The following is a 23,093-nucleotide window of genomic DNA, read 5'->3' as shown; positions in this document are numbered from 1 at the left end:
CAGTTCGGTCCCCCTGGAACTCTTGCTACAGCCAGTTCCCCTCCCCCCAGCATTGCTGCATGTGTGAGAGAGAAGCCAAGCACGTTTGGGTCCTCATAGGGCTTTAAAATGCAAAAAAAGAAAGAGTGAAAGATGGTAACATTCCCTGAATGGCACTATCCTCCCCCGCCCCTCAAAGAAGCAATGAGCTCTAGGATGATAGAGACCAAAAGAGTGAGGAAATGGCACTGTTCTGCTGGGGGCCAAATTGGGACATGGGTCCCAAATCCATATCAGGTGTTAGCTGATAAAAAAGAACCTGTGCCTAAGCTCAGCCAAGAGGCCAGTTCAGAAATCTGCATTACACCAGTTCAAACTGATTGGCAGGGGAGCCCCAAGTGAGCTGTTTCTATCACCAGCAGAGCTTTGCTCTGAGAAAGCAGCTTCACAGTTTGGGGAAGCGCTGGGGAGGATCAAGATGCTGATTCCTTTTTACCCTGGCTTGGATTTCTGTGCCCTTCAGGCATAGCTCCAGTGTAGCTGACCTTGACTGGTATTGCTAAAATGATCAGCTAACCTGACGACACAGCCAAGAACCTCTTAGGTGTCCAGTGGGGTAAACACTAATAGGAGAGATGAAGGTCCCAAAAGAGTTTAACCAGGAAGACTGAGATAAACAGAAACAAAGGAACATTTAGAGTGAATATCAGGAAATAAAGCTTCCTTTCTCTTTATATGCAAAGATTACTCTGATTCCAGTCCTATATGCCTGGCAGTCACTTAAAAAGCCATATAATGAAGAACTGCTCAGTATCCTAGGAAAGCTTCCACAAAGCAAAAGGTCATCAAGCTAGTATGCTGTTAACTAAAACCACCTCAGCATATCACATCCTACCCAAACCGCCTCACATGCCACCCCTCCATCTTTTGCAAGAATTCCCAGAAGCATTGTTGGTGCAAGGCTGATGCTGGATGACACGGTTCCAGTCTAGCATGGCATATCCTGTGTCCCCAGAGCTCAACCATATAGATGGTCTTTGTAGCATGTTCTGAAATTCAACAGAGAAGTCTATTTTAAAACAAGAAGGGACTGAATTCCTGAAGTAAGGGTCTTACATGGACTGCAAGCCAGGAGCATCTACTCTTCTTATACTGACAAGGCATCAACTTTAAGTGCCTCTGCTGACAGCAGCTGTTCAGTATGTTGTCAGGAGGCAAGTGTGTCTCAGTTACCCATGTCCCAGACTATTCATGGCTTTATAGTCAGAACAAACACTTCAGTCTTTACTGGGAAGCCAGTGGTCACCTGATGCAGATTCCTGAGCACTGGTGTCTCATGATGAGATATCTTATTTAAGAGGCAGGCTACTAAATTCCTTTAGCTTTAGTTTCCAAGTGAGCTTGCAGTATATCCCCTCACAGAGTGCCGTACATTGGGTTTGGTTTAAAGAGACAAAATAGATGGATGGCAGTAGCAAGGTTCTTATCTGTAAGAAAAGGTTGCAAGCTTCTGGCTATTTACAGATGAAAAAATGCAGTTCTGTTTGCTCTTGCTCTATTATAATCTAAAATCACATTAAGTTCCAAGAGCAGCCCTGTGGCGCAAACTAAGTGATTGGGTTTGTGCAGACACAAATAGTCAAAGAGGCTGGCATGGCATCTGCCATCTTCTTTGTCTGCCTACCTAAAACATGGGCAACTCAGTCTTGTCTGGATTGAGCTTTAGGCAGTGTTCAATATGGTGTACCCCAATCTAAACCCAGTACTGGCTAGAGCATTTGACTGCATCATCAAGAATGTACAAGAGAAAGGTGCAAAGCTGGCACTCATGCATACTCAAAACACAACAGCTTGCATTTCATGACCAACCCTTTTAGTAGCCTTGTATGGAATTGAATAACAAAGCTGATGAAGTGGAATCCTGCAACACCCAATAATTGAAAGCCCTTGGAGAGGCAAAGCAATTATCTGCAACTGCCTCTTAGAATCATCTGAGATGAGGCTGTGAAAGTTTCTCAGGGAAAAGGGTAGAGGTCTCCTTGCTTAGATCAAAAAGGGAAGGTATAGAGCAAACAGGAGTTTAAAAAAGCAATCTCCTTGGAACTGAATTAGGAAAAAAGGAAGTATCTGAAGAAGGGAGATATCTCTGCCCATGCCCAAGGACCTGGGCAGTGTAACACTATAATAAGGCTCCCTTCTCTCTAGCCTCTGGGAGATTTGGATCAGTTTATGGTAACAAGGACAGTTGTTACTGGAGATTTTTTCCACAGTTACTGCCTTTCTGCTCCAGTTTCCTTTGTATTGGATGCTCACTGAAATCAAGATACAAGATGTATCTTGTTTAGAGTTGGGGTAGAAAGGAAAGAGAGAAGACAGGAAGACTAATCAGATGCTTTCCTTTTAAAAATATATTTTTTTCTCAATCCCATTTCAAAGCAAGTGGGAAGAGAGAGGGAGACATCCAGAGAAAGAAAATGTGAATCATTTGCCATGTATTTTGCCTGAATGAGGACTGACATAAGCGTGTGAAATAGGAAGAAAATGTATGAATAATTCAGAGCAAGGCTCTTTGCAGGAGAAAGATTGTTACTGTGTCCTCTGCTTGATTTTCGTAGTGAAAAATCAAGTGGAGATGGAGGGAGCATGAAAACTCGGTATGGTCATCTCAGAAAGAAAATGTAATAAGAATCCACTGCATGTTACATGGTATCACCCTCCTGTCTCTGTGTCACATTCATCCTATGTTAGCACAGAGACAAGGAAAATGGTTGGTGTTTCAGTAACTGTGACATAACTGGAGATTGGCTTGGCTCCTCAAACAGGTTAAGGCAGCCATCAGAGCTGCCCTTAAGCATGCCTCAGCTGTAGTGGCCCATCTGGGCTATTTCAGGAATGCAAAATCACTGGTCAGAGGCCTGCTCTGGTGATACCCAAACATACAATTGCTACGCAACATGTCTCAGAATGTGACCTATGTCGGGACCTCTCTGATAATGCAAGGCCAGCTGTGAGGCTCTGGAGAACAGCCTTTTGTACTAGAAGTATTTCTGGAAGGACTTGTACCTGCTCTGGCATTTATTTGCACCAGCGTACAGATTTCCTTTTTCTTGATGGGAGGTGTTGTGGCGTTGAGGTTTTCTGGATGCTACTCTGGTGACTTGAGTTTTGTTTTTGGCTCTGCTGCTGGCTGACCTTAGACAGTTCATTTAATCTCCTTGGGCCTCAGTTTGCTCATTTATACTAATGGAATTCATCATATTTGGGCTAGATTTGTTATTCTAGACAGCCCATCACCATCACCAAGGTATATGGCAACTAAGGCATGTTTCTGCCATAAGGATGATATTCTTATTCCCTACATTGTTTTACAACATTGATGTTTGGGATTTTGGATGACTTCTGAGCTATTTTGTTGTACTGTTTCTGTGTGTGTCAACCTTGATTTGCTAACCCATGCCCTCCAAGTTCTCCTGAACATTGACAGGGGACATTGTATCTACTGTGTCTCTAAAGATTTCAGAAGTAGAGCTCACATAATCATACAGAGCTGCTAGGAATTTCCCAGATTGCCTTGAGGAAAGAAGTTGACCTACCCAGTGACAGTCTATCTCTAATTTATTGCTGTATTAGGATACTGAAAGATATAATCCATCATTACACAGGTTTACAGAGGTGACTGAACTTAGTGGATGTTAAGGCTTCTAGACAAAAGACAGGAGCTTACATGGAGGTCTAAGGAAGGGCATTTTACAAAAGGGCTTTGGGGATTAGTAAAGACAGGGCAATGGGAATAAGGCTGGGATGGATAGGAACACAAAGACACAATGGGGAAGACAGGAGCTAAATTTTGCATCTGGAGAGAGGAGGAAGAGAAACAGAAAAAGGGAAAGAGAAGAAGAATGTAGAAGACCTGGGAGAGCACCAAGCAGAAGAAAACTCACAGCTGGATTATCCAGCCTGTGATAGAACAGTACTTGCCATGGAAATAGACATCCTTCTGTTCTTCCTGTCTTTTCAGCCAAACCAACATGATATAAAGAGGCAGACTGAAAAACTCTGTTTTGTATAATGACACACACAGTTTTAAAGACAGTATTAAAAGTTGCCTGCCTGGAGAAGCAATGATACTGATGCACCGTAGTGGCAGAAAAACTTGTTGACCTTTGAAAGCATGAAAAAGGCACAGTAGCTACATTTCGCCTCATAAATCTCCTGCTTCCCCAAAATATGCTATAAACTTTCATCAGCCAAAAAAGGTCTTAGTGTGAAACAGCCTCCTTCTTTTTCCCCTTGGTTTTACCCCATCTCCCTATAGGGCACAGCAAAAATCAAGGGATAGCATGGCAAGAACACATTAAAGATACACATTGCATTACTGTAGCATTATTAGTGCCCTGTATTCTCTTTAACTCAATTCACATGTACCCCTTTTCACCCTGAAATGGGAGGTGCAGGTGTAGACAGACTGCAATGTCTACCTCATCTCAGTGCAACTTTCTTCTCTAGTGCTACTGGCTGAATCCTCACAGCTGCACCCCGTTGTGAATCCCAGTGGAGACCCTTAATTCTCTAGAGGTAGGAAGGGAAATGGTATTGGAGTCTGTGCTGGATTCCTACACACCATTCTGATATGCATCTCATGTAGTTTTGGTTCTCATATGTAGAACCCAAGAGTTGTGATTCCATAATATAACATGCTCCATAGTTATAATGCTCTCAGCAGTGTAACACCCTTCTTTTCTTTCAGTTAAACCCAGTACTGCCTTGGGGGTGAAGTGAGAGGAAGCAGGAGAGGAAAGGAGATTATGAGAGGTTCTAAACAGCTTCTGGATGATTATTTATCTAGATTATATAGACTCATCCATTTTGGCTCATCCATTGTAGACAGGCACTGGCACATACCCGTCCAGAGCCAGTGACACCAATAGGACTTAACGGAGGATTCCCTATGGATGCTCTGTGGTGAGGAAGTGGGATTAATGGTTAGAGGTTAAACTAGAGATGTGGGAGTTAGAATGTGTTAATCTGTTCCTGAGTGTGCCACTTGATGTATGAACCTCTCTGGGCTTCAGTTTCTCAGTACAGTGAAGATTTAAAAAGGGCTGTAAGGCTTCAAACTATATACAAATGCCAAGTATCATTAGGAGTGGTAAGGGAGTTCAGTCTCTGTGGTCCTTTCAGTCCTAGCCTCTGCAAGAACCCTAGCAAGGTGGGTAGTTGTGTCAGTATTTTTATCACTTGCTCTGGTATAAATTCTATAGGGATTCCAGTGGACCCTCCTAACTCGTCACACAGACTCCTCCCTTCAGCAGCATCACATAGGTTCACTTTCAGTCACCAATAACCTGAGCTACAGTTAAACCAATAATTTAAACGTGAAAACTCCATATGCCACTTACCCTTACTCCTAAACCAGTCCTGTAGATCTTGACTTTTAAGAGAGAATTAGAAAAAAGTTCTCCCTCTTGCCTGCAGGTCTTTCACCTCCCTTAAAGGAGGGATTGTTTGGGGTATATGTAGGATAATTGTGGTTAATTTCCCTTTGAGACACAAGCAAGAAGTTTTAGGCTTCAAAAGCTCAGAAATATGCGAAGATCAGCTATATCCTTGGAAACTACATGGTGCCTTGATGAAAGAATCATGCCAGCCTTAAGTCTCATATGACTGCTTTGGATCTTCTTGCCCTTCCCCCACATTCCTTATTGCAGTAGGCCTAGTGCCTCTGCTTTATGATGCCCCAGGGAGCTGTAAAGAAGTCTCTTCCCTCTCAAACACTCAGATTCTGCCATAATGGTGTGGATCTGGAATCCATTACACCCATTTCTCTCCTCCTACAAACTGATTTACAATTCATAATGGCTTTCTACATACAAATGTGACCCATAGCAAATACAGCATTCATAAATGAAACAAATCCAATTCCACATAGATGGAGAGCTGTGCTGAGTCCACCCACTGTGAAAGAAAGTCAGCTATACTCTATCCAACCTCCTGTACAGATAATTAAAGATAAGCTGTATCAAGTCCATTTAGCTGCCATACCTAAAGGCAAGCCACACTGATCCCATCCTCCTTTTTATGTTGCTTTGCTATATTTAGCAAATATATTTATATATTTATATAAATATATTTATATATTGCTATATTTAGCAAATACTCTCTTACATGAAGGTTTGCTGTACTGAGTGTGTCCTACCTGTACATAGAGTGGGCCATGTTGTGTACATCTCTCCTAAACTGAGGCAGGATTGACTAGAGAGCTATAGTAAAATTATTTCCTCTAAAGGCAAGTGAAACACATTAAATGCAATCTACCACCCAGGTAAATTTAAAGTGAGTCCTGTTGCAACTCTCTGGCACATAAAACGAAGAGGAGATGCCTGGTTTTCCCCCTTGTAAGTGGTTCTGAGAAGTAGGCATTCCACCCCAACAAACATAGCTGGGAAATATTGATTTTTCCCAGTAAATCATGGTAAGACCTCTGGATTCCCCCAATAAATGAAGGCTAGATGTATTGATTTGCCCCATAAATGAAGGCAAGAGATATTGATTTGCTTCCAGTAATGAAAGGTGAGCCATATTGATTCCCCCCCAGTGAATGAAGGTGATTGTATTGATTCCTCCCCAATAAATGAAACCAAGTTTTAAGTCCACTCCCATAAATAAAAGTGGTCCATACTGAGGTAGCCCCTGCCCATATTAGTGGAGCGACGGTGTATTGATTCCATTTTCTATAATTGAAGGAGAGCTGTATGCTGTTCTTCTGCCTAATATAAATGACAGTGAGGTGTACTGATTCCACCTACTATAAATGAAAGGGAAGTCTTATTGAATATCCCCAAAAATAAATGGGGAGAAGGCATAGTAGGTAGACTGCCTTTCTCAAAAATCCCCTTGTCACTTATTATTTGCATATTGAGGCCTTTAATTCATTAATGTTGAAGACATGGTCAACTGGATAAAGTTTTAGGCCCAGAGTGGAGTCATGTGAACGGATTTACCTGACAGAAGCAGTATGAGTAAGAAGACTGAGATGAGGGCGAGTACTTTGGGGTTCTGGTTCTTGACCCTTAGAGAAGTCTTTCTTTTTACTTGCCTCTAGTAGTGTCCCCTAACCCATGCTACTTGATGAATAGGAAACCAGTATCAGGGGGATGCACCCAAGTAGGCAGCTGAGCAAAGACCTGCTGCAGAGATGTAAGAAGCCAGGAGAACCTACAGGTAGGAGCTAAAGTGCAGCAGGGGACTGCTTGAGCACTAAGCTGCATGGGCATAGGCAAAAAGGGCTCCAGGTAAGTAAGAGGGCAATGGCTGCAGGTTGGTGGCTTAAGCTGTAGCACCTGAGAGCAGGCTGCAGTAGATCAGAGTAGGCTTAGTACTGGGCTAATTAGAAATCTCTGACCAGAACAGGTGAAGCATCATCCTATTAGAAGCCTGGCTTCTGAGTCAGAGTTTAGTCTGCCCCTGACCGCTGCTGAAGGCAGAATTCCTGGCAGCCTGTGCTGCTAGAGGGGGGCATCTAGGTAATGCAGGTACCTAGGACAGCTTTCAGGAGCCATCAGATAGAGGGTAGGAGTTTTTTAGGACCAAGGAAGACCCTGGTTTGTGTTCTGAGTGTTAGCAGGTGTAGTACTGGGGGTCTGGATGTGGCTACAGGGGTCGTGGGGTGCCTTGAGAGGCATCCTGTGTTATACAGGCTAAGGCCAAGAGAGAGCCCTGCAAGGGTCTAGGATAGGGGTAGGTAAAGTCCAGTCCCACAGGTCGAGCCCACAGCAGACTCTATTTCCCAGCAGCCCCTGCCTGTATTGCTGTGGCCAGATTCTATGGAGACCCCAGCAGTAGCAGCACTGTGACAGCATGGGGCCAGGGTTTCCATAGGGACTGGCCCCAGCAGCAATGGCAGGGCGTGCGCCTGGGCAGAGAGCTGCTCCAGGGCTGGGATATTGCAGTGGTGACAGTGTGGTCTGGAGCCAGGACAGAGCTGTGATTTGCTACCTGCATGCTCTGGGCAAGGTCATGTGGCAGCAGATTGTGGCTCTGCCCCATTTCCAGATCATGTTGTCATCGCTGCAAGATCCCAGCCCCAGCCACAGAGCAGCTTCCTGCCCAGCCGCGCACCCCACCAGTGCTGCTGGCCAGATATCCATGGAAACCCTGGCCTCATTTTGTTATGGTGCTGCTGCTGCTGGGATCTCCATGGAAACCAGCTGTTGCAACATGGCCAGGAACGCTGGGAAGTGGAACCTGGCTACTGGCCAGGTCTGCCATTTTGCCTACCCTTGGTCTAGGATTTGGTGGGCTGTGTGAGGCTGAGACCAAGTAGTTTTGAAGCGGGAGATAGCAGTCCTGCAGAGTCAAGGACTCAACAGCCAAGTACAAGGCTGGGGCTCAGTTTGAGAGAGGAATGAGGCCAGGGGCCCGGTGCGAGAAAGTGTCCAGCTAGAGTCGGGGACCTACTGAGCCAGAGCTCCAGGCCAGAGGGCCCAGTGCACAAGAAGACAATCATATCTGTGAGGGGGTGACTGGAGGCTACAGTTGCATCCTTTAAGGCAATTAGGACCATAGGATCATGTTCAGAGACAATTGGTCCCAGTGTCAGAGAGCCAGTGTCCAGAGGGATTGGAGCCCCAGAGAGCGACTGAGCAGTAGGGTTGGAGCCCTAGGTCAAGTAAGCCATTTTTTGGCTAAGACTGAGAGGGGGAGGAGGAGTCCTATTCAGCCGAGGTAGAGAGCTGAGCCCAAGGAGAAGCAGAACAAGGTGGGGCATCCACAGCTCATTGGCCCCTGAAGGCAGTCTCCCTTATAGTATTTTACCATTAAGGCATGGCAGAAGAGGTAGCAAGGTGAGACCCTGAGAGGCTAGAGTAGGGCAGGATTAAGGGGACCACCAAGGGGCATCATGTATGCTCTTGGCACCAGTCCTGTCATACTGTCTCAGCTTCTCCCTCTGTATAATAAGAATAACATTTCTAACCCAGGTGTTAGGGGTTGAATGGTATGATGTGCTGTCTACAACTATCTGGTGTTTTTTATGATGGTATCCTATAAGTCCCATGCATGCCACTAGTTATGGATAGAAGTGTCAGTGCCTGCCTACAATGGGCCAATATGATTCCAGGATGAGCTTATATAATGCATATCAATAATTGCCTAGAAGCAGTTTGGAGCCTGTTATAATCTCCTTTTTCCTCTCCTGCTTCCTCCCACCCCACCGCCAAGAGAGCACTAGGTTTAACTGAAAGAAAAGCTTTCAGAGATACCCCACTGTGAAGTTGTGCATTTGTGAAGGTCTTGAGTTTTTAGTGACTGCTTTCATGAAAAGAGGCTAAGACAACAGACCAGTGCATATCTGCAAAGTGAACTGTTGAAGCCCAGCTGCAGGGACTGATTTTAGTCCTCTGCAGCCCAGTCGGACAGACCATAAGTAAACAAGACGAAGCTTCCCCAGCTGGAGTGGCATCAGCTGTATGGTGTGTGACCTGCTTCTGTTGGCTGCAGTTGTCAGAGAACGGCAGGGCATAAAGAGCATTGAATGACTGGAATGGAGAACACAGCAAACTCAGTTCTCTCCGAACTCATGCTACCTTGAGTGCTCCCTACCATGATCCTTGCCCTTCCAGAAGAGGGCAGAAAGGTGGCAGCAAAAGATTGCTTTCTTTCTGGAGTTTCTGTTGTAGAGTTTGGGGTCTGGTTCCCCTCTTTTGTGCTTGGCCTTGTTGTTAAACTTGAATCTTGGACTTCCTTTGCTGCAGTGCATGACTGTGTGCCTTTTGTTCCTTGAAAGGGGCTGACATACCTTCCTTTTTACTGTACCTCCTCCCCCAGCTCTGTATCACTCCTCATCTGTCTACCCCTGATTCTTTCTGTGTCAGCCTCCCCCCTCCCCATATACAAGTGGTTAGGAAGGGGTCTTTACCACAGTACAGTGTCTAATTTCCTAAAAACTTGCCAAAATATGTAGATCATGTGACTAAAAGGAGGTTCTCCTGCACCCTCCATCCCCTGGACTCTTTTGGTACTTAAAAAAAAAAAAAAAAAAGAAAAGATACACAGTTCCATCGGATCCTAAGTGTCAGAGTGGGAGGGGAAAAATGAAGGGGTTGGACACAAAAGAGGCAAAGTGCTTATTTGCTCATGCTGTTAAGCCCTCACTGGGACCCTGCATACCCAGACATATGGTATTTATCTACTCCTAGCACAGGGAGCAAATGAAAGCTGAATAAGGAACATTAAGAACACTTTGCTTATGACCATTCCCTCATCTCTTGTTCAGAACATGCTCAAGATCATGTGAGGCGGTACATATGTAATCTCAGCTCAGCTGTCTTCTTCTCAAATCCCACCTTCCTAAGCAGTCATGAAGGGCAAAGTGTTCTGAACAGCTTCATTTATGCAAAACCTCAGTAGTCCAACATATTCCTCTTCCAAAGTAGATATTAAGGAAGAATTTACACATTGTACCGTCTAAAATATGTAGAAATGTCCTTTTCAAAACTCAATTTATTCTGGGCCTTCAGCATTCCAGAGCACTGAAAAATAGTAGAAGGAATGGGGACATCAGCAAGGAAGCAAAATAGAGGCTACTCAATCCTTGTGTTCCACCCAAAATACGACCAAGGAAATATACCTGCTTCCCCATAGTGCTCCATCACCTAGTGGACAATCCCTGCTGCTCTTTCTGAGTTAGAGTCTCTGGAGAATCCACTGCCAAAGGTGGATGAGAAATGGAATCACCTGGGCCTCAGGGAAGGGCCTGGTAGTTTATCATTTTTTATTTCTCAAAATTAAACCAGTTTACACAACACCAGAAAGTTAGCAAACAATTAAACATTTAACTGAAAACAGAACAAATAACAGCAGTCAGGCCCTCGTCTCTTTTAACAATGCCATTCAAAGTTAATACCCCTCTGGATGCCGTGTCTGGGGTGGTGAGGCAGAGTTTCTGGCTGCTTCTGGCTTATATTGTTCATGTGCATGAAAGGTACTGGCGTAGCCACTGTCTTTCACAATATATATGTGGCTGTGTATGCAGGCAATGTGCACAACTGAAGAGATGAATGGAAGCTTATTTCCCTTATGAACCTGTGGCACTGCAGATCTGACAGAGATCAGAGCATCTTATAACAGGCCAGGGCCCGGTCTTTGGCATTGTTTACATTAGGGGGAAAAAATGTGTTTTGATATATGTTAGCTAACACATGCTAACGTGTGTTTAAAATCCTAGTACAGACAAGAGAAGTTTTAGTTTTAACGTGTTAAGCTGGTCAGGGTAGGTGGTAAGTATTCCTAAAATGGGTGACTTGGGAGTGGTAGTTTCTAGAGAGATTGCTCTGCCCATAATATCTGGAAATTCCTGTGGCGCCTTGAGCAGTCAGACGTAAATTCCCAAATACTCTGCTAGGCACCTGTTTCACCAACTTTCAAAATGTTTCTCAAAGACGATTTAGTTTTGCTTTTTTCCTGAGTTTGTACAGAATTTCTCATGCCTCCCCCAAGAGAGTCTTCATACAGTGCAGAGGATGCAAATCTTGTTCCTGTTTCAGTACGTCCTTTGAAAGGGGACCAGGCAGTTTCCATGGCAACCACACATATGAGCCAGCTATAGTTGCCATGGAAACAGGAAGAAATGATTGGGAACCAAGAGAAATAATCCCAAAGGAAAAGCCATTTTAACAAAAAACAAAACAAGCCCCCAAACAACTAAAATAAAAATCATGCTTTGAAATTCTGGGGCCTCAGAAACAAGGGGGCAAAAGATAGTGGCTGCAAGCATGCTCTTGTCACACTGTTTGCTTCTTTTATCATCCTCTGGGGGGGAAGGGGACCGAAATAGGATGTTCCCTGATGATTACCATGGAGGAGATGCAGGTGGGCTCTACAGTGTTCTTGGCTGGTGTGATGATTTTGTAGGGATGCTCTACACTGATTAATTTCTAGCATGGACTCGCAGACTGGCATTGGCCCATCAGATCTTGTTTCCCTCTGTACTGATCCTTCTTCCTATTCAGCTACACACTCTTCCTACTAAGGACTTGAGGCAGTGTAGTGATTTCAGTATTTGTCTTTGGAGAAGCACAAACTCCATTAGGAGGTACAATGTCCACCATTAAATAGGAGACAGTGTGCAGTAGCTGTGAAATAAAACTTTTTTATGTTTTACAGAATGTTACAGGATCATAGACAGAAAAGTGCTAGGTGTCAGGGCAGAGTTATTCCCCACTCTGTTCTCCGTAGGGGTATTAAGCCTTGTTTGAAATGTACCAAGGAAAGCATCCCATAGCCTCTGGCATCTCGTTATCTCAGTACTCTGCTGGCATTTGTTGATAATTTTAAATTTTTCTTTGTTAACTTTAGTATTATTATTAATAAGAGAATGGTTAAAAGAGTAAAAAGAAGGATTCTGGGGGAAAGGATGAGGAAAAGTAAGTCCAGCCTCCAGCCTGTGAAAGAGGGGTTCTGAGCTTTTTAGATTTTTTAAATTAAAAATAAAATAGGGCAAAGTAAGGAACTCGGATGCAAATAACTGTTGAGTGGAGAGCAGATAGGGGCGGGGGTGGGTATAGGAGATGGATGAAGATCTCATGAAAGAAGAGATTGGGGCAGAGATAGAGTTCATGGCTCTGATAGGGGGCTACAGAGGAAAGATGGAAGAAGCTATGGCAGAGTAAGTGAGATAATATGAAAAGTAATTGGAAAGAGGAGAGAAGACAGAAGCTGAGATATAACACAAGGATCAGAGTGGAGAGAAATGATAGACCAGGTGGAAGCAGGAGAGCAAAAATAAGAATCAAAGGAGAGAATGACCAGTGAGGAAAAATGAGATGAAGGCCAGGGCAGCATTGGTAGCAATGTGGGGAGCAACAGGAAGGGAGAAAAAAGGAGAGAGAGAAGCTGGCTAAGCGTGCAGGGGATATGGCAGGGAGAAGCAAGGGTGCAGAAGCCAGACAGAGCACAGGGGCTTTGTTTGATTCCTTGAATACTCCCACATTTCACCGGATTTCCATGACTTTTCTAAACTCTGTGTGGTAAAGTAATGTTATTAGCCAGTTCCATTAATGCCCTTTGGCAGATCATCCAGTCCAAAGTGCTTAATTTTTCCAGTAATTCCTTTCCCTGGTCTTTATCAATAGATAACACTACCAAATCTTTCTTATGCTCCAATAGTCCAAACTTTTAAAAATTATTTCCTTATTGAAGTCCCATTTAGAAAAGCAGTTCAACATCCTAGGTGAGTTTGAGGTGTCATTCACCTCAGCATTTGCTGGGTGATCTTCATCCCCACCTTCTTGTTTTGGATTCCTCATTTTCATAGTAAATAAGGGGGCTGATCCTGCAGTCTTTCTATGTGTGTAAATCCTGCTGAAATTGATGGATGGACGGCTGGGCTATGTGTAGCCGGACTGCAGGATTGGGCCAAAGGACTCCCATTTAAGGGGATAATAAACAACTCACATTTACTAAGGAGAAGAGAGGAAGAAAGTCTTTATTCAAAATGTAAATCTCTTCCTGCTGAGGAGCGAACCCAAAAGTCAGCCTTCAGGATATAAATATTTATGCCTTTTGCATAAACAGCAGATGTAACATTTCCAATTAACTGTCGATCTTTCCATTTCTCTGGCTGCTGCCGCTTCTACTCATAGTATGAGAATGAAATATGGATAGGGGGCTCACTTGATTTGCCTGAGCTCAGATCCCTAGCATGTTTCCACCGTTTCATGAGATAAAATAATTTCTTGAAATGTTTATTTATTGGAGTTTAACTTATTTCCTGTATTATTTTATTTTCTTTAGTTCCTGAATGTGGTTCTGGTGGAGGTGTCAGAATGATAACCCAGAGAGAGACTGTGTCTTTATGTATTCAGTCCAAACATCACAGAAAGCTTTCCCATGTACATCTACACCCTGCCCTCACATTCTTGTATATCAGTTTTGTCCTACAAGGATCCCTGTGTTACACAGGAACCACTGAACATCCATCCTGATATAATAACCAGGGATCCAGGTTTTCCGTTCACCATGGGAAAATGAGGTAAAACATGGATTTTCTCCTTTAAAGGAGAAAAATTCAGGAACCAGTGGGTTTCACCTTGCAGGCTGACAGAGTTCCAACCTGCTGGGGGAGCTGGAGGAGGGCAGTCAAGCAGGGGACGCCATGTGCATGTACATGTGCACATGTATACATACACATGGCCACCAGGCAGCCTGGAGAGCAGCTCCTGCAGGTAAATCTGGTGTGGTGGGGGTGGGGATTGGGGCCCCCATAGTGAGGGAGGGAGTTGGGCAGGGCTTGGGCTTGGGCTGCTGCTGCCCAGCCTGGGTAGTGCATGGCGTTTGGGGCCCAGGGCCAGGGCAGGAATGTGGGGGGGCTGTGGGTAGGGAGTAATGGGTACTGGCAGGGCTGGAAGACTGTGGGTGGTAAGTGAGGGGTGGCAACAGGGCTAAGGGGCTGTGGCTGGGGAGCCAGGGGCACCGGCAGGGCCAGGTGGCAGTGAGAAGGGAGTAAGGGATTTTGGGATTTTTAATCAGAGTTTGTGATTTCTTTATTTTTTTTTAAATTCGAGAATTTGCTATTTTTAAACAGAAAACCAGGATCCCTGATGATACCTTTCTGTCATTACTGAAACAGGTTGATTATGAAGTCACAGGCAAGAGCCACTCTGTGCTTAGCAGGCACTCCCACCAATCTGCAAACATCAAAGCTTGTTTTACTAACAAAGGGATGCCGTCAGGGCACCAAGACTCTCACCAATTCTTTTTGAAAAGTGTTGTGTGTGTGGGCAGCAGCATTTGCTGGCTGAAGCAGGGATCTTGTTGGAAACCTGCATTTTTTTTTTTTCCCCTGGTTTTGCCCGTGACCTGTAATCTTGACTGTCTAGGTTTTTTTACCTCTGTACCTCAGTTACTCTTCCTGTAAAATAGGGATAACATTTACTTGCTTGTGTAAGGGGTTCAGCGGCTACAGACAAAAATCATATATGAGTGCAACATACCCATTAATCACTAGAGTTATCTAGAATTAGCACTGGGAAGAAGCCCAAATCCTATCCTGGGACTTGACCCCTATGACCTCTGAAAAATAGTTTTGAGATGTATTGAGCATTATTGGAACATTTAACGTAAATTATATGATAAAATCTGGGCTAAGACAAGTCCGTAAATGTTGATCCTGAGACCAGAGAGGCCTTGATCCTACAGTAGGCCAAAGAAGGCAGATAATCTTTTAGCAGAGTTGGTCAGGAATTTTTCAATGAAGCATTTTTCCATTGGAATAATCAAACCCAGAGCTGTTTGGAAGGAAAAGTCTGGGCTTGAGGAATTTCTAGGTTCAGAAACATTTTGAGAAGACATCACAATTGTCAAAAAGAAAAATTCTGTTTCCCTGTTTGAGCCAGCTTCCCATTTGGGCATGTGAATGAGTATGGTAAGAAAAAACATAATGGTTCAATCAAAAGTAAATGTTTTGAAATTACTGAAGCATCTTATTGACACAAATCAATCCTTTTCTGATTTTTTTTAATTTGAAACATTTTTGAGATTGTGCCTTTTGGCCTTGATTTGAGATGGGGAAAAATTTGGGATTCTAGAACTTTTTTTTTCTGGAAAGGGGAAACTTTTTCCTGACTAGCTTGATTTTTCAGAGATCTTTGCTTTGGCTTGTTTAATTCACTGCCTTCATCACTTTTCTACAACCTCCATTTCTACAGGTGTCTGTTATATAATCATAATAATGATAATCTCCCATACCTGTGATGGCCTTTATATAAAGAAAGGTCTGTAGAGGGGTGAACTGGAAAATAGCACTTACCAAAGCTGCTAAATTTTATTTTGAATTGGCAGACTGCAGATAAAACCAACATCTTTGAACCGAGGGGAAGATGACACAAAAAACCAGTCATGGGGAAGCAGTGGCTGGTGGATGGCAAAGGCAGAGACATGCACGTGGAGGGAAAGCCCCTTATTATGTAATGTCAGAGGATTTTAGTCCCTCTGCTGTTTCCCCGTGGAAGACTTCTGCACAAAGTCCCGTTCTCCCATCCTGGCCAGCACCCACCAGGGTGTTTGCCTCAACATCTCTCCCTGTATTTGTTGGGGACCCAAAATTAGAAACTGGGTAAGGACTTGGATTAAGCCAGAAAGTGCTTTTCCACTTTTCCTTCCCTAGGAGGGCTGTGTCAGAGAGCTATTTCCTTTCTCTTCCTAAAGAGATGAGACTGGGTTAATAGCTACCCAGCTTGCTGGGGCTGTGGGGCCCCACATGGCTGTTTGTGCGTGAGGTCAGCTTTGCTCTTCACCTGGAATAGCTGAATCACAGTCCAAAGGCAGCTCTTACATGTGCTGTTGCTATGGAAACTGGGTCTGCTCTAAAGCCATCCACATTGTCATGCAGAGACGGTCCTGTGATTCCACAGACTGGTAGGGTGTGCACTTTCTGCACAGATCCACTTCTGCTGCCTTCTACGCTCTGTACCATTCTCCTGTCTCACTGGACTCCTTGTGTGGAAAACTTCTCCCCCACTCAGTCACTCCAGCTGGGTAAAACCTCAAGTCTCCTAGGAGTGTTAGAAATCATTCCTGTTATACAATCCAGAAAAGCACAGACCAAATTGGTGAGAATTCTTACTGCACCTAGAAGAGCTCTCAGTAGGCATAACTTACACCTTCATCTGCACCATCACTGAAAGGTCTATACAATAGGTCTTGTCTTTGCTCAAGATTAGCCCTGACTCAGCCTAATTGCAGCATATCCCAATTACAATTAGAAGTAAACTTCTATTCTTTCCCTTGGTACTAATCCTTCCATGTCCTGGCCTATGCTTGCATGTCAGCACGGGTGCAATTTCAGTCACTTCTGGACATTATTAAGTCGGTCATGGCTATTCTCAAATGTAGATGATGCCTTAGGAAAAGATTAATGTAGACTAAGGTTAAGGGAATCTTAGTTGTTGTAACACACACAACTGGGTACCCAACACAATGCAGAGCTGTGCAGAAATACCAGAACTTGCTCTCCCCAAGTTAATTTGGGTCCTGGAAACCATTTAACCACACTGGCAGGGCATTCTGCCCAGGCTGATGTAACAAATTCCTCAGTCGTGCCAATTAGCCCAGAGAGCGCTGCACAAAATGTGACTACTACTCTCAGTACTTGTGCTAGCTAGCTCAGGTGTTGCTGCACAGCACTGGATTGTGCCACGTGGCCATACCCTCAGGGCCCAGAAAAAGAAACAGTGATAAGGAAAGCAAATGAAAGGAGGATGAAAGCCAGTTTTGTAAACTGTGAACATTCGCTTGCTTCTCAGCTCATTCACCCATTAGACTGACTGCTGTCTGGTATCTCTCTTGAGTCTTCCCTACTGGTTGAAGACTCTTTATCTTATTTTAATGACATTCATTAATCATACAGTAATGCTCTTATGCAGCATCAGTGATGTGGATTCAAATTGTTCTACTGATAGACATTGGATTTGTTCCTCAGACTGAGTGCATTCTAAGGTCAACTGGATTGTCCAAGTCTCTGCATACATTATGGATATACCGTTGGACCCTGGGGATTTAGATGGCTACGTGTCCTGGTATGGGATAAGCATTATGGGAACAGATTCCAAGCTGAGCTTCCTGAGTGGCACACCTCAAAGTCACAGTGTGGGAGGAGGCAAAGTGGCTTTATGCTGTTTTTAGGCTTTCCAAATTCTGCACTGATTTGAAACTGCTCTGACTTGTATCACCTGCAGCAGATCCTTATAGAGCTGCCTCTCAGCCTGCCATAGCTGGAGGATAGAATCTCGTTCACTCCCAAACGTCTGTTGACTGTCTCATCTAGGACAGCATGCCTTTCTTCTTTACACTCTGTTCAGTGTTTTACCCATAAATTAACTCTTTGGGTTACGCTGTTCCTCAAATTCATATTACAAAACGGCTGCTCCCACTGCTTTATGTCTGTCACAGAACTCCCCCTAGTTCTGGATTACACACATAGACTCTCCTCATCCTGTGGAACAGGCTCCTTTACAGATCTACATGCTTCCTGTAGCTGAATGTCATGTGCTTCATATCCAGCTGAGCTGTGCCATGCACTAGATAATCCTTTTCCTGCTTTATAAGGAAGAGAAATTATTTCAGTTACATTCTTATGCCAGTTCCTAGAATGTGGCATTTTAATAAGTGAAAAGAATTTGGTCTGACATTGTCTTCCAGGCCCCTCTGTAATTCACTGTGCGAGTGTGCTCAGGGGTATTACACACATGCTGATGCTTTTTTTGCTTGCATTAAGCCCCAAAGACTCCCTTGGAGAACTCTTTTAGAAAAGACATAGGCTACTGGTGTATCATGCTACTCCCCTCGTGAATACGCTCACAGTGCATTTGGGTTACATCATCCTTTGCAATAACAGAGAGATTCAGTAGTTTGGGGGTATCCCCCAGTCTATAGTAAGAGATTTCCAAAGGGACAGTTGGTGTCCCATTTGATTTGTATGTAAACTCTTTAGACTGTTTTTAGAGTTAAGTCGGAGATCCACCCCACGTTTACTATGTGGCCTGTTACTTTACTTGTCTGTGTTAAACAGGGATAGTGATTCAACAAAAAAAAATTCCTTGTAGAAAAGTAGTCCAGCTATTTACCTTGATGTCAGAGTAGAGGAATATGTGCTCTTTCATTTCTGTTGCTTGTACTGTAGAACACAGATTGTATTCTATAATGTAGTCATGATCTGACTACTGGCTGTTAACCATCAACACAATAATTTGTGCAGGTTCCTTACTTTTTTTGTGGAAAGTATGTCTGCAGGTTGGTGGATAACTTCTTTGTTCTTTTTTGACTGGGAAAAATTCTTTTATTCCCTTAAGTTTTTTAAATCTGATTTGAGTTTAGTTGCTTGCATTTCTGGGGGGACTGGCAGATGACATTTTCAATAATGTACTTTGTAGTTGTTCTATCATGCTGCTGTTTACCTCTGGCATAAATTATGCCCACAGGTTAGGGAGCCCTTATCTTCCCACTCATGAAGAACACATTCCAGAAGCATGGAGGCATCAGCTGGTGATTTGTACATGAGACATACCCGCTAGTGCTATAGATGGTTAAGGCACTTGAGAGCTAAAATATGCTCTTGATAATAGGGCCTGACCCATTAAAGGCTTTCATTGACTTAAGTGGGAGTTGAATCGGGCCCTGAAAGCACAAGACTCAAGAGTATCTATCCAACCAAGTAATGTAGAAGTAAAGTTAATTCTGCAAGCAGGGGTTTTTCTTTTTCATTATTAACTTCCCAAGCTAAGCAGGACTGACTGAGGACTACTTGGGTGGAAGACCTCCAAGAAAAATCCAGAAAGGCAAAAAGTATTGGTTCAGTAGTGGAACTCTCCTCAGTTCCTTAGCATTGCTACTACAGGGTTTTTTGCAGCGAGAAGTAACAGCAATTGCTCTGTTATACCAACTCTACTCTTTATTATTTTCCTTTATTTTTTGTACCTTGAAAATGCCTAAAAGTTTGTCCTGGATCAGGATCCTGCTGTTGTAGATGTGGTACAAGCACAGGAGAAAAAAATGTGGCCCCTACTGCTAAATGGCATCTTTGAATCACAGAGGTTTGTTGAGGGGCATTGTGCTGTGTGAGAGGTTTGTCTTTTCTAAGTCACTGCTGACCTCAGTGGTGTGGTGCTGGGGAACATGGGGCTTCTGGCTGACATGTAAGGCAGACCACAAAGGTCCTGATTGGCATTTTGCTCCACCAAGTTCATTACATTTTGACAAAATGTAGCAGTTAATTTGGCAGGAAGTGGAGTCCAATAGTTTCATGCAGCTTTCCTAAACATGGCACCACCTACCTGGCAGTCGGCATCTACTTGTCCTTGGGACTCCCTGGCCCTTTTTGGGTAGAGACTGAGAATGACCTCGGTACATCTCAGCTGAGTACATTGTCACCCCAAGGGGCGTTCTCTTTCCCTCTTCCTGCTTTTCCCTCCTCCCCCATTTTTTTTTTTTACCCTTCTCATTTTTGTCTTTTCTGACTAGCTCCTCCAGCTGCCCATTCACCCATTACAGGTAGCTCATCTGGAAGATGGCAGGCTTACAAAGCACAACAGCAAACTATTGCCCATAATTCAAATGTTTTATATCATGAGGTGCAAAATATGTTCTTAACTATTTTATTTCATTTCTTTGGCTACCAGGCTTTTGGCTTCAGACTGGACTGCTGGAAGAGGGGCGGCACTTATGAAATCCCAGACCACGTAGAAAACTAGAAGCTTCCAAAATCCCAGGAGAAAAGGTGTCCTTGCCTCCAGGCTCCCCCTTGAAATCTCTATCACTGTGGGGAAGAGGGAGTCTGAATGAAGGAGAGGGAGGTGAGAGAGAATGACTCAAAAGCAGCACTGTCGTGGTTCAGACCTGCAGCCAGTGCTCATCTCTGACAGGTGCAGCAAGAAATCATGCCAGAGAGGGGATCTTGAGCAAACAACAAATCAACCAAATGAATAAACTGGCTGATAAAGAAGAGCTGGAAATCTGTAGTTAACGAACATGGCTCTGTCTCTGCATCAGCTTCTCCTGGGCAGAAGGGGAGTCAATTACCTGCCTTCCAACAAGCTATTGATCGAGCTGCTACCACATATCGAATCTCAGGCCCCATCCGCCCTGTGTGGCTTTTTGATTTTCTCTCTCTCTGTAGCAGCACGTGGATGGAAGCCAGATGAGCCAGCACAGGACTATTGATCAATCTGCTTCTCTCTTCCTCACTTCAGTCACCATAGCAACTGCTGCTGCTGCAGAAGCACTATTTACCTGGCCCATTTATTCTTCTTTCCAATATCTCTCCCCTGCTCCCCGTTGCTGTCTCATTGGTATGATATTGGCAATGTGCTCAGAAGTGGCAGAAGATGAGTTTTCATGGGTGTGAGGGACAATGAAGTGTTCCTGTAACAAGGCATTTGCCATAAGCAATGGGTGCCTCTGTAGCCAACTCAATATCATGCACACACTATTGAGATTTCAGAAATCCAGGCCTCTGATCTACAAGAGATCACTGGCTGTAGAAATATCAATGTTTTACATTACCTGCTTCTATATACCCCATAAATCGGCACTTGCCAAACTTTTTCTGGTCAGCATTCTAATTAGAAACCCATATTTTGTGAGACCCTGTACAGCAGTAACTGTTTGTGCGATTGCAGTTAACTAGGGTTGGGTACTTAGCTGTAACTCAGCTGCTCTGCAGTCATTGTCCTTGTATCTGCTTTTACCCCACAGTGAGAGATGACTGGGGCACCTTATCCCTGAATGGAGCAGTACTAAATTGCTCCAGTTTAACTTTGACTTATCATGGAATAAAAGTAGGTACATGGACAGTAACCAGAGAGCAACTGTGGCACAATAAGTCTCAATATATGGACTTATTACAGGCACAAGGAGATTAGGGGCTGTGTTAAGCTCATAGTTCATTTTAAACTGCCAAGGCTTGTCTCATGGGGTTACAACCCCTAGTTTGGTAAACAGTATCCTAACTGTTGAAATGGTTGCAGCCAGTGGAACAAATCTGATATTCCATCCAGGAGAGGACCTCTGCAACACATTCACTGCAGCAGAATTCCCTGCCTCTTACTGTCCATTAATCTACTTCCTAAATTAATTAAATTTCAGGCCTGTTTCCATCTTCCATATCTCTATAGTGGAAATATTATTCATCTTCCATTGCTTCCACTGGCTGGAACAGTCTCTCTGCTCCTGAATAGGGTGATAGTCTCTGTTTCAAGGAGACAAAAGGTAACTATGTGAAAAATGTGTCAGTGTTTAAAGGCCTCTAGAATATCACATTCATGATATAATACATATATGCAGGCTCCCAGGGCAGGATCCTCCGCTGAAATGCAGGGCAGAATGCGTATGAGATAGTAGCAGAAGCAGATCCAGAGGGGTTGCAGTGGCATGGTCGCATCTTGCTTTTGGACCATGCTGCAAGTGCAGTATCGGGATATTTTTTGCGTCACTAAGCAGGTAAGAATTCCCTTCTCATTCCCTTCCCTTCCCTTCCATATTCAGTGAGACATCCCCTCTCCCATCTGCTGCTACCAGTGTGCTCTCTGTCTCTCCTCTGCCCCCAGGGCAGCCAGCTCCAGAGCTGTTCCTGCCCCACTCTAGCCAGGCTGTGCAGGGAGCCAGACACAGCTGGGGATGGTAGCAGCAGAAGTAACAGGTGGGCTCCCCCTCCTTGCGCAGTCCCCCTAGATGTTCCTTACCAGCTTTGTAGGAGGCACAGAGAGCGAGAACCTACCTGTCATCCCTACCTCTACCACCACTGCTATTATCCCTGGTTGAGTCTGGCTCCCTGTGCACCCTGGCTACAGTAGGGCAGGAGTGGCTTTGGGAGGTGCTCCCCAGATCTCCAGAGCAGCTAGGGACAATGACAGTGGCAAGTGAGAGGGGGAAAATGGGAGTGGAGAGAAGGGGAATTGCCCTGAGCATGGAAGTGTGGAGTTGTGAAGAGCACAACTGGGTGGGGAGAAGAATTCTTGCCTGATCCAGGAACTTTTTTTAGTCCCTGGCAGATGCTTCTGTTGTGTGGTCTGTCTATTCCAGTGGATGGGGAAGGGGAAATGTGTAAGTGAATCCCTGCAGCCACACCTGCAGTGCCAGACCTTGCCTCTGCACCACCTTTTACAAAATTCTGGATCCGCCCGTATATATGTAGTTGGAAGTAAATGAAGAGAATCCCTTAAACTACAGAACAGGTCTTCACTCTAGCTATAAAGGATTGCCTCTCTCTCTTTTGACTGAAGTTCTTCACTTTAGTCTCACATTCCTGATTGCACAACAAAGCCATCTAAACCCATTTCTTGAGGCTCCCAATTTCCCTTTTAATTCAGTATCATGATTCAGGATGTAAAAGATCACTGGCTATTATGAAGCAAAGACTTCCTCCCCCTGAAGCAGAAAGTTGCAGGATAAACTGTGGAATTTGTGACTGCATGATATTATTGAGCAAATACTATGTTTTGAAGAAACAGCAAGTATCTATAGGAGGGCATCTGTTATTATGAAATCCACATGAAAGTGTTAACCTACATGTTCCAGGGCACAAGCTGATAGGGATCAGGAAGAAATCCTACTTCTTCTTCACA

General features: G+C 44.2%; 1 long non-coding RNA gene across 5 annotated transcripts in view; it reads left to right on the top strand.

Moving 5' to 3' along the window:
• LOC149872066 (uncharacterized) overlaps nt 1–22,737 on the top strand; it is a 71,977-nt gene extending 49,240 nt beyond the window's left edge. For all 5 annotated transcript variants that reach the window (XR_016440350.1, XR_016440351.1, XR_016440349.1 and 2 more), the window contains one exon: nt 20,151–22,737. This is a non-coding gene — a long non-coding RNA (uncharacterized LOC149872066). The remainder of the gene's footprint in view (nt 1–20,150) is intronic.
• Nucleotides 22,738–23,093: the final 356 nt, after the last annotated feature.

This window comes from Crocodylus siamensis, chromosome 2 (assembly GCF_052110815.1).
Source record: "Crocodylus siamensis isolate JL-2025a chromosome 2, ASM5211081v1, whole genome shotgun sequence".
Taxonomy (NCBI): domain Eukaryota; kingdom Metazoa; phylum Chordata; order Crocodylia; family Crocodylidae; genus Crocodylus; species Crocodylus siamensis.
Note: the sequence above shows the minus strand (reverse complement) of the source record. Positions and strands in the feature narration are given on the sequence as shown.